Raw genomic sequence first — 11,142 nt, forward strand, 5'->3', positions numbered from 1 at the left:
TTTTGTTTGATTTGTATTTAATTCTTAACTTCTGAAACTGTCTATCTATACAGTATGCGTGTAAATATGTATATATACAATGTATATGTTGTTGTTTTTTGCATGCTTACCTTGTGATATTTGTATTTTATTTTGTCTGTGATAGTCGGTTTAAGAGCTCTGTAGAGCTCATGTTATTTGTTGCAATTAAGTATTTGTATACAGTGCCGACTTTAGATAAAATTTACTTACTAAAGGTAGAATGGTATTCGTTAATTAACAATCAGGGGCGGATCCATGGACTGTGGTTACCCCCCCCCCCCCCCCCACACACACACACACTTTATGAGGCCTTGAGGCCCCCGGAGGGTCCCGGGCGAAGCCCTGGTGGGAGCCTTGGGGGGCAAAGCCCACGGAAGCTCCTGCATTTTACAGATTTTATAGGACTTGAAATATGTCTCCTATTTAAGTCATTTGTACAATTTTCTATCATTTTTAATAAGGTAAAATTGATAAAATGACGCAAATTCTAAGGGGGGGGGGTCTCCCAATAAAGTAGTTCAAGAAAGCAAAAGGTTTTGTCATTCATTTCTCTGGAAGTGGAAGAAATTATTGCTTCTTTTATCGTTTTGTACATTTTTCTAAACAAGATACCACGATTTACCTTAAATTTTAAAATTTTAGGGGATCTCCCCTTAAATCCGCCACTGACAATTGCCGTGAAATACACAGGAATTTCGATTTTCTGGGCGATCGTTTATTCCCAAGTTGGTAAAATGGTAGTATTAAGTTAACTTTAGATACGGTACTTTTGGTAAATGTAACGATTAGCCAATATATCTTGAATTATTATTTCGATGTCTATTAGAAATTCTAATTAATTAACTATACATAGTTATTTCGTTAGTGACATGTGCTATTTCTATTTGAATATCTACTGATACAGTAGACCTACATGTACCAAAATGCGGACTATGTACATCAAAACTAATATGTTTTTCCAATCAAGCATGTCTCAAATAGCTAGTAAACACATAAAAAAAAAAACGTTTGATAAAAATAAGTTTTATAGCAAAGTTTAGTTTGACATGAAGAACTTATTTCTCTCTTAGACGACCAGCGCAAAAACTTTATAAATCAGTTGTGGAATAGTTATATTTTTAATTTCTTTTAATTTAATTTTTTCTTTGAACAAAGAGAGAAAGATGAGAAATGTATAGTATTTCAAATGTGAATAAGGAAAAAGATTGAAGATTAATTGAAAATTAGGTTATTCAATAAATGAATTCATTATCTCTTCTTCTTTTTTACCCATGATGCTGTCATTGATAGTAGTGAATTCAATAATTAAGCATAAAATTATTTCTGGTATATTGAATTCATAACTACATGTACATGTACGTTTTCAAGAAAAATTATATCTCATTGAGAAGCGTCGCTTATGCCCTTAAGCCAGGCATTGTTCGTGTGAATGGGTGGAAATGACACTTCTGCTTAATGCTCTCTGAAGACAATAGTGAAGTATATTAAACAGTTGATAAATAAGATTGTCGTAAATCGTGTACTTCTGTCCAAAGTATTGTAAAGAGGAAGCTTCGTAAAGGCCCCAGGGATAACAGAGAAGTCACTCGATGCTGAACGGAAATCCGTCAATCAAAATATGAAACGGAAATTTTGTTGCATTTCTTGAAATTCGCTTTCCCTCTGACTATATTTCAGATCTAGTACATTTCAGCGGAAGTGGTTTGTCAAAACAATTTCACAGAGTTGGGAGAATTTTGATAGCTGTTGTGTCCACTTTGAAATATCATGTTTATCAAATATATCATTATTTTATTATGGATCAATTCTATTTATATTTGTGTTGAAAAATATCGCTGCTGACTGTCTTGCAAAGAAAATTATGACTAAATGCACGATGCAACTAGATATCGCTTATTCATGGGATATGTTTTTGATATTCCTATTGCTATCAAATCAATTGCATGATAACCTTGATCACACATCTTAAGCAGTGGACATTTATATCACATTTCCTTCAATGCTAGTGATACTAAACTGAACCTGAATGGATAACCGAACCTGTAATTTCCATTACCCTAAGGGTAGGGAGGAGTTCAGTCTGCCTTTCGTGACGTTGTAATTTTCAACTCAATCGGCATAAAATTGACATGTTTCAACTCGCGATATAAAAAAAAAAAAAAAAAAAAATGTTTAATTATGTCATAATTTTTGTACAGAAATGATAGGTAGGGTAATTGTACCAGGCCAGGGTGGGGCAGAAATGGTTATATATAGTGATTAAAGATCTTTAGCATTTGAAAGACATACTCTTTACTTAAATTGCTGGTTTTTGTGCAGCCTGGATCCATGTGATGCATGAATAAACTAGATGATGTCCGGAGACAGTAACACCCGCACGCACGTGTTTGTCTGAATATACCCTCCGTTATTTACTTATGTAATTAGCAAAGAAGTCACAACAGTTAACATATAACATTCTCTATACCATAATACATATGTATATTCTTTTTGCATGTCAAGATGCATTGAGTATTCTGTTGGTCAAGTGGCTTGGGCTCATCCAAGACCCTACTTCATAATTGTTGAAGTATATTTCAAATCAATTGAGGTCCCCTAATCCATGTATATTCCTGCTGCATATATCATAAGACATCTTTGCAAGCCAAGTGTCCGATGCTCTTACTTTCATCTGCGGAGATGAGAGTAAGCGAATCGGACATTTGGCTTGCGAAGATGATATCAAGATACATTTTAAAAGTATTCTAATGGGCAAGTGCCCGAGGTCATTCCAACCCCCATCATGTTTTTATTGTTCAATTATCTTTAAAATGGTTGAGATTCATGTGATTTCTTTCGTTTGAGGAACGAATTAGACAGAAATCAATTTCTACTTGGTAATTATAATGAATGGATTATTCCGGATATTTCAAGTTTTCAATTCGAATACCTGTATAGGTATGTTCAGTCATGCGGTTCAATCGAACCGGTTTTAATCGAGTAATGATGTAAAATCAGTTTAGGACGACACGTAGAGCAGACAACACGTTTAAATTTCTTACTAATACTAATTTGCACAGGCACTTGGGACATGGATCATGATCACGTATTAGTCAAAATCACGTTCTCAGTCTTTATAATGACTGAGAAAGTGATTTGACCAATACGTAACAGAGACTAAATGGGACGGTCCTTCGAATGAGACCGCAAAAACCGAGGTCCCGCGTCACAGCAGGTGTGGCACGATAAAGATCCGTCCTTGCTCAAAGGCCGTAAGCACCAAGCATAGGCCTAAATTCTGCAGCCCTTCACCGGCAATGGTGACGTCTCCATATGAGTGAAACGTTTTCCAGAGGGGAGTTAAAAAGTATAGAATCAATCAATTATATATCAATATTTCAATCTTTATTTCTTTAACATTTCCCTTATTTTGTTTTTTCTTCAACGAAAACAATAAATGAAAATGATTAACTATTGAATAGCTGATATGTAATCATTATTGTGAAATATTAATACATTTGTAAGTGTTTTCATCGAACGCGTGTTTAAATTTACACCAGACATCTGCAAGCTTCGGCGCGAGTAAGAATCTCCCGCATTCGAAGTCTCTTAACAGTGGCGGATTTAAGGGGGCGCAGCCGGCGTCCCCCCTCCCCCTCCCCTAAAATTTTAAAATTTAAGATAAATCGTGGTCTCTTATTAAGAAAAATGTAAACGATAAAAGAAGCAATAATATCCTCCACTCTCGGAGCAATAAATGACAAAATCTTTTGATTTATTAAATTACTGTTATAGGGAGAACTTACATTTTTTTTTTTTTTTAAAAACTTAAAATTTGCGTCATTTTATTGATTTCCCTCTATCAAAAATTACAGAAAATAGTAAAAAAAAAAAAAAAAAAAAAAAAAAAAAAAATACATAGGAGACATATTTGAAGCCCTATAAAATCTGTAAAATTCAGGAATTTCCGGGGGCTTCACCCCTGGGGCCCCAAAAGGGCTTTGCCCTGCACCCACTGGGGGCCTCAAGGCGGCCCCAAACTCCCTGCCTCATAAAGTTGCGCCCCTAATCGCAATTTCCGGGACCATCCGACTTGGTCATGCCAAACCGGGAAAAAATCAAACATGTTTAATTTATTCCCCGGATCGTCCCTGATGTGTAGCGACATAACAATAACGGAGCGGATCAAAGATCTTATTTTAATCAGATTGGTCCCTGAAGAAATCCTTCGTATGTGATCCATGTAGGTACTGTGTACCACCGTGTATCAACCGAGAGGTCCGTGTATCAACCGAGAGGTCCGTGTAGCCACCGAGAAGTCCGTGTAGCCACCGAGAAGTTCGTGTAGCCATCGACGTATTCGTGTAAAGTCCAGGTTCATCCGTGTACGAAACTTTTCTGCTGAAGAACACGAATATACACGGACTGTTCACGGTAACTACACAGACTGTCACAGCCCTAGTTCGATAATCAACTACAGTATAGTACATGTAACTAAAGTTGAACCTTAAAATTGCTTATGGTCGACCGGAAGAGGTGTCACTGCGCCTGTCTGGTCTACCAAACAGCCATACTACCCATAGTCCTCTGCGTCTCCGCACACAGCGGAAGTTTGACCAAACAGCAACCTTTGCTTACAGAATGGTAGTCTGGTCACCCGCCCCCGCCACTCCTTGATCAAAGAGTGGCGGGGGCGGGGACCAGACTACAGACCAGACTAACACAATGGTCAAACTATAGTAACCAGACATGCGCACCGAAGGTCTAGGCATGCGCAATTAAGTTTCGGAAGTCAACTAGACTATGGTTAATGATCGAACTAGGCCACGGTAAACGCAGGGGGAGAAAGACCGTTGGTGATCCGTGGACATCCGTTTATTTCCGTGAAACAACGGTGGATGGCATTCTCTCACCAGAGGGCGTGTGAATGCGGTGGATGGACCGGCAGACACCGTGATCTTTCGTACGCTCCGTGATCACACCGACACCGACCGGAATTTTTTCCCCAGGGACGTACGGGTAGTTACCGTGCTTATCCGTAGAGAAGCCGGCGTTTTCCGTGTCTGCATCGTGATAAGACCGTGTCGATACGGGCATTACGACGTCACAGAATCCAAAGACGCCGGATCACTCCGGATGACTAGATCTTTGCATCCGGCGTCGACCGGCTCCTGATCCGTGAATTCTGTAAGAGGGGCTTTAAGAAATAAAAAAAAAAGTTCCTCATACCAAGCTTTGAATTACACTTTAAAACTTATTTCCATCAAAATTTCTTGTGTTTACTTTGGTTGACTTCAAGTGCAAACTATAGTTCGTACCGGGAGTAATTTCTGCGCATGGTAACTATAGTACACCACCCGAATACACTCTAGTTATTACCATGAAACCCCCCCCCCTTCTTTTTTTGCTTCATGCCGCTTTTGATTTTATATTTACTGATGAAAGTGACGATTCTCTGCTTTTTCAACAAACTCTGACGTCTTCATACAATGTATTTACACAAAGATGTATACCTGGAGGCAGTCTGCCTAAAGTTACCAATGGCGCACGCAAGTCGCCGCCGAGGTGTCTTTACTACAAAATATCGACGACTTCAAAGTTCATTACAGAATGACAGCCCTAACAATCGAGACAGCTAGAGGGTTAATAATACACAATTCATGCACTATATTGTTTCTTATACAGTAGCTAAGTACTTCGTTACTAGCTTGAAAATACGGATATATATTTAATTGCTGTTATAAAATTTAGAAATTCATTTCAAAATTAAGGATTATCTCCCTCATGCATAGCTCTTATCCTTGGACGAATTTGGCTCCACTTGTTTGGCACGCTGTTTTTGGCTATATTTAGATCTAAAACTTCATAGTTATTTCGGATTTCAAACATTTCGGTTGAGCATCACTGAAGAGACATTATTTGTCGAAATGCGCACCTGGTGCATCAAAATTGGTACCGTATAAGTTTTACATCACTCACAATGTGAGCAATCATTTGATCTCAATATCTTATTTCATTCTAAAAATATATTACTATTAACACATTTCAATCATTATTTCCCATTTACACAATGTGTAAAGGTCCACAGTCATACCTCTCCGCCATTTTATGACTAGACAACTAGTACGCGGGACTCTAGTCATACATTTTCGACTAGATTTCTGTACTTCCGGTAAACTATAATGCGTTCGGACTAACTATAGCTCAACTCTAGTAACTGTAGTTTGCCACCCGAAGTCAACCTAGATAGTTGAGAAAATCATATTGATTTTGATGTGTATAGCCACATTTTTGTAGGTCTTCCGCCGCAAACTCCATACAGTTCCAACTCTCCGGGACTACTTTCCCCTACGAATGATATTGGAGTTGTACATAGCGTAACGGAATACACTGTCAGAGCTGACCGGAGCTTTGGGAATCTCTAATCAGCGTAATCGTCCCCACTACGCTCCTGTGTGTTGTAGCGTAGCGTAATACGCCCACTGGTGCTCAGGTGAGAGATTGGAGCTTGCATGGGGTTTTCCCAAGCTTTGGTCAGCTCAGTACATTCCGTAACGCTACAACTCCTAATATCATTCGTTGGGGGAAAGTAGTACCGGAGAATTGACATTGTACGGAGTTTGGGGGTCTTCCGTTGGTAGGAAAACCGGGTCATTAAAACCGAATCCAATCATCCATTGCATTTAGCAAATACGGTATAATTTCCTGAGAAACGTGGCTCTGAACTTGACCTCTTCAACACGGATTACCAAATTCGATAAACGATAACTCAATATTAATCCAATGAATAGTTGTAACAAACCAAACTCGATGTTAAACCCAAGGATCCAAGTCCCCTGAATCTACTGAATTCTGACTAAATAAAATAAAATGTGCATGCTTTTCTGGACAGTTCTATATAAATAAATTTTAAAAAATAGATCATATGGGGGGGGGGGGGGGGGAGGGCTGGATTCGCCATTGCTAGCTACGTATTTTAAAAAATAACTACTCCTGCATGGACCTGGTTGTGGTAGTTCAGTGGTATATCGCTTGGTTTGTGGGCGGGAGGTCGTGAGTTCGAGCCTCGCTCCTGCCATTGCCGCAACAAACCTAAGACATAAACATAGATAGTGAATCACGGGTCTTTCCGATATGACCTTAATTAAAACCAGATATCCTGTGTTGCGACAGGTGTTGACACGTTAAAGAACCCTCATTGCTAAGGCCCTGTGTGCTAAGCACGTCTACACCAGAACACAATTCTTAAAGCAACGTTAACTAATGAAATCCTTCGTAACAAATCAAAATAAGCAATCCCTAGGATACAATACAAAAGAAAAATTATACAATACAAATGGAAAATATACTGGTAGAATACAAATGAAAATTCATACAATACAAATGGAAATTATACAATACAAATGAAAATTTATGCAATGCAAATGGAAAATATAGAATGCAAATGGAAAATTATACAATACAAATGGAAAATATAGAATACAATTGGAAAAATATACAATACAAATGGAAAATATAAAATACAAATGGAAAATCATACAATACAAATGAAAAAGATCAAATATTGCAACGTTTGACATGACATATCTATCACCTAGAAATATTGCTTATAATCCAAAGCTATACTTGAAGATGGCAAAATATCTTGCTAAAGATATAGAGGAAAGAGAGCTAAAAATCTTTACATTGGAATTTTTCCTCTTGACCACCGGAAAGCCTTTGACACAATACATCATGAAAAATACTCTGTGGAAACTGAATGTCACTGGTGTTAAGTCGATTAGTTGCTTTATATCGTATTAATCTGAGAGAAAACAAACTGTAAATATAAACGACACATGGTCTGGGTCGTGTACGCGATGTTACATGTGGGGTGTCCCAAGGCAGTGTACTTAGACCTTTTTTATTTTTAGTAAATGTGAATGATCCTAGTGTACAAATATTGATCCTGAATGTAAAGTTTTATTACATGCAATTGACACATTTTGTTCTTCTATTGTAATTTAATGCAAACATTATAGCTAAGAAATTGGCATCTATGTGAGAAAGCTGTAAAGATTAGTCAGTAGACAATACACTGGGGAAAATGGATTGATTGTATCTTGCTTAACGTCTCGCTCAAGAATTTTTCACTCATATGGAGACGTCACCAAGACCGGTGAAGGGCTTCAAATTTAGGCCTATGATCGGGGCTTACGGCTATTGAGCAGTGAGGGTTCTTTTAAGCATGTCACACCTACTGCGACACGGGACATCTGTTTTTAAGGTCATCTCCGAGCGCCTAACGATGGAACTGTCACTCCCTATTTTAACGACTTACAGGTCTCTCGCGGTCGGGATTCGAATCCCGGGCCTTCCGCATGCGGGGCGAACGGTCTAACTTCTCGACCCCCTTTGAACCATAATGCAAGCTACTACAAATATAGTCCTTTTTCCATAGAATGCAATTATATCAAAATAGAAGGTAAACCATACGTCAAATACTTTTTTGGGGGAAACAAAGTATTGTCTGGAGAATAAATTGTTGATGGTATCATCAAAAAGGCAAATGATTGATTGATTGCTGTTTTCCGCCACACTCAACTATTTTTCAGTTATCTGGTGGCGCCCCAGTTTTTATTGGTGGAAGAGAGAACCTGCAGATACAATGTACCTGGGAAGAGACCACCGACATTTCGCAAGTAAACTGGGGAACTTTCGCACTTTACTTGCGGAAGGTACTTTACTTTCAAAAAGACAAATCAACGCCCGAAAAACCAGAGTACTTGAATACTAACATTAGCAATAGAGTAAAAAACCAGAGTACTTGAATACTAGCATTAGCAATAGAGTAAAAAACCAGAGTACTTGAATACTAACATTAGCAATAGAGTAAAAAACCAGAGTACTTGAATACTAGCATTAGCAATAGAGTAAAACCAGAGTACCTGAATACTAGCATTAGCAATAGAGTAAAAAACCAGAGTACTTGAATACTAGCATTAGCAATAGAGTTAAAAAAACCCAGAGTACTTGAATACTAGCATTAGCAATAGAGTAAAAAACCAGAGTACTTGAATACTAGCATTGGCAATATAGTAGAGCAATTTCGACTGAATAACAAGATTATTTGAAAAATATTTTTAGAAGAAACTGTTTAACCAGATCAGCTTGATCAAGTTAGGCCAAGGGTTGAGAAAGTGGAATCTGACACTTTCTTTTATAATGGCATCAAAAAGTGGAGCTCGATCTCTCCCTGATCAAATGTACAAGAAATAAAATTTCATTGTGGAGCCAAAGATAAGAACAAAAAATACGGACAGCGCCAACTCAGCTGGGCTGCAGTACATCTCTGGAATGACCTTCCAAATGACATCTAGAAGTCGACATCTAGAAGGCAACATCTTTTGAAATTTTCAAAAAAAAAGTCTTAAAACTCATTTTTATCAAACCTAGCTTTTTAGAATCTACCTACCTACCTATTCCTTGTTGCGTCCGTGGGCACATAGGGCAAGGACTAGTTTCTTCCACTCCTCTCTGTCTTTTGCAGCATTTTCAATTTCACCCCAGGTCATGCCAACCTCTCTCATTTCTGCTTCAACGGTCCTCTAGGTGGTCTTTTCCCTTCTGGAGTCCATCGAAGTGAGACCCTAGTGATGTCATTAATGGGTTTCCTTAAGACATGCCCATTCCATCTCCAGCGGTATTTCTTAAGTATGGTGCACATGTCTGAGGATTTTGTTCTTGTATGTAAATTTTCATTTGAGATTTTTTAAGGCCAAAATATCTTGCAGATCTTTCGGAGATATCCATAGTGGAAGCTTGATAGTTTATTAATGTCTTTCTCCGTCATCCTCCAGCATTCCGCTCCGTACAACAGAACTGACAGGACACAGATGTTGTATAACCTCATCTTGGTGTTCTTGCTTATGCTGTTTGACTTCCAGATGTTCCTAAGATTGATAAAGGCACCTCTTGCTTTTCCTAGTCTTGCCATGATGTATTCTTCCGCACCACCATCTGTTGTAACAATGCTACCCAGGTATGTAAAAGATCTTGTACTTTCCAGGTTTTTACCATTAATCTGTATTCCTTGTGGATGCTTGATATTCAAAGACATAACCTTTGTTTTCTTTATGTTGATGTTCAATCCAATTTTGCTGGCATTAGATTGCAAGTTTGATGTCTTTCTCTGCATGTGTTCCTCAAGGTGTGACAGTAGGGCAAGGTCATCTGCGTAGTCAAGATCTCTAGATTGGAAAATATGGTCCACCTGATGCCGGTGTTGTTTCCACTCAGGGTTGATCGCATTACCCAAATCTACTGCTATCAAAAATAGGAAGGATGACATTACACTGCCTTGTCTTAACCCAGATTTCACGAGGATGTTTGTGTCTGGTTCTCTGCCAACCGTGCATCTGAACTCGGAGTAGAAAGCTTTATTTAACTCCACTATCTTAGCTGGTATTCCATAGTGTCTTAAGATCTTCCATAAGCTTTCTCTGTGGATACTGTCAAAGGCTTTCTCAAAATCGACAAAGTTGATAATTAATTGCCTCTGCCACTCTGTGCATTGCTCTATGATGTTTCGGAGTGTGAACACCCGGTCACAGCAGCTCTTTCCTTTTCTAAAGCCTGCCTGTTCGTCTCGCAGTTTGCTATCTACTGCTGTCTTTATTCTATCAATTATAATTTTACTAAACATTTTGCTAGGTATGGAAAGTAAGGTGATACCTCTCCAGTTATTGCAGTTGGTTAGATCTCCTTTCTTTGGCAGTATAATAATGTTCCCTTCAGCCCATGTATTTGGTATGATGTTTTCGTTCCAGATCTTGCAGAAAAGTGGGTGAAGTATATCTGCTACTAGTGTGGGATCAGCTTTAAATATTTCTACTGGTAGTTGATCGTTTCCAGATGCTTTGTTATTTTTTCTTCTTTTTCTTTAGAATCTAACATGTGTAAACAGTGTTTTAATATACCAAACAACAACACAACAACCAACCAACCCCCTCCCAAAATAAAATTACCTATCGATCCTAATTATAATGTTTTATTTTGATAATTTTACGGATAGAAGATTTTATGTCATACTGTCATTTGATTAATTTCATTTAATTGTGTTTCATCGTTGCATTCCTCTTCTTACCCTTGTAAAATAGAGTA

The sequence above is a fragment of the Ostrea edulis genome, chromosome 7 (genome assembly GCF_947568905.1).
Source record: "Ostrea edulis chromosome 7, xbOstEdul1.1, whole genome shotgun sequence".
NCBI classification, from domain to species: Eukaryota; Metazoa; Mollusca; class Bivalvia; order Ostreida; family Ostreidae; genus Ostrea; species Ostrea edulis.